Here is a 1,548-nt window from a genome sequence, read left to right as displayed (position 1 = left end):
TTTATGCTTGTTGCTTATGGTTTTCTTGCCGAGCCTTGGCTCACGGGTGCTACGTGGTGTAGGTAAAAGCAAGGGAAAGCTGGACTAACCATGAGTTGGAGAGCTTTGGGGGCGGAGTGTACATCGTCAGCTGCTCGACAGCCACGGCCAATGGAATTAAAGGAACCAGAGCTCTAAACTGTATCTAGCCATTTAGACTCTACTGCTGTATTAACTCACCTTGCAAACCTTATTTTTGGGATCCCATGTATCAAACTCTTATTTTAATGAAAATAATTCATTTTATAATCAAAATATTTTAACCCTAACCTGTCAGATGACTTTAGAAACATAGTTCAAACAACCTGATTAGCAAGTCTTGCACTATTTTAAACACACAGTGTAACGGTCTCGGTTACCCAGGGCGTTACAGTGACGAAGTAGACAAAAGAAATTAATACTAGTAGATCTTGAAATTGAAAGAACTTGCAGAAAAAACTGAAAGATAAAGAGAAGGCTGGACTTTGCCATGGCTGAGAATCAAGGAAATGCAACAAACAATGCTGCTAATGTTAATAATATTCCAAATATTGCAGAGGTCCCAGTGGAACAAGGACCAAGGATGCTTAGAGACTATGTACTTCCTACTATCATGAGAGTGCATTCATGCATCAGACACCCCACTATTGCTGCGAATAATTTTGAGATCAAGCTGACAATATTACAAATGGTGCAATCTATTGTTCAGTTTGGGGGGTTGCCTATTGAAGATCCTAATTTGCATATAGCCAATTTCCTGGAGCTATGTCCAACATTTAAGATGAATGGGGTGAGTGATGATACAATTAGATTGAGCTTATTCCCATTTTCTCTATGAGACCGAGCGAAGAGTTGGCTAATTTCGATGCGAGCTAATTCTATCACAACATGGGAGGAGTTAGCCCAGAAGTTCTTAGCAAAGATTTTCCCTCTAGCAAAAGCTGCAAAGTTGAGAGGGGAAATTAATAATTTCTACCAGACGGAAGGGGAATTGGTGTATGATGCATGGGAGAGATTCAAAGAGTTGTTAAGGAAGTACCCACATCATGGTATAGAGAAGTGGATGCTAGTCCACAACTTTTATAATGGGTTGAATGGTATTACTCGTACCATAATAGATGTTGTAGCAAGAAGTGTGTTCATGAGAAAAAGTGCTAATAAAGCTTATGAATTGTTAGAGGAGATGGTAATGAATAACTATTAGTTGCTAACTAAGAGGGGACAAACAAAGGTGGCTGGTATGATTGAATTGGATGTTATTTTCATGCTTACAGTGCAAGTAGCAACTTTAACGAAACAATTACAACAGAGCAACCTATCAGCCCAAGCCATGCAAGTACATAGTTTATGTGGGGCATTTGGGAAAGCCCATCCATTAAATTAGTGTCTTGCCATGGATATGAATAATATACATATGGAACAAGTCGAAGCCATAGGAAATTTTCAAAGGCCAACCAACAACCCCTTTTCGATGTAATACAACCAAGGGTGGAGGAATCACCCTAACTTCTCATGGACGAATAACCAAGC

General features: G+C 39.5%; 1 non-coding gene across 1 annotated transcript; it reads right to left on the bottom strand.

The window, feature by feature from the left end:
• Positions 1-964: 964 nt before the first annotated feature.
• On the bottom strand, positions 965-1,071 carry LOC133828153 (small nucleolar RNA R71). Its single transcript, XR_009890790.1, has one exon. It is a non-coding gene; the product is annotated as a small nucleolar RNA R71 (small nucleolar RNA).
• Between the last annotated feature and the right edge of the window lie 477 nt (positions 1,072-1,548).

Source organism: Humulus lupulus, chromosome 3 (assembly GCF_963169125.1).
Source record: "Humulus lupulus chromosome 3, drHumLupu1.1, whole genome shotgun sequence".
Classification (NCBI taxonomy): Eukaryota; Viridiplantae; Streptophyta; class Magnoliopsida; order Rosales; family Cannabaceae; genus Humulus; species Humulus lupulus.
The sequence above is the reverse complement of the archived record's forward strand: the minus strand, read 5'-3'. Positions and strand labels throughout refer to the sequence as shown.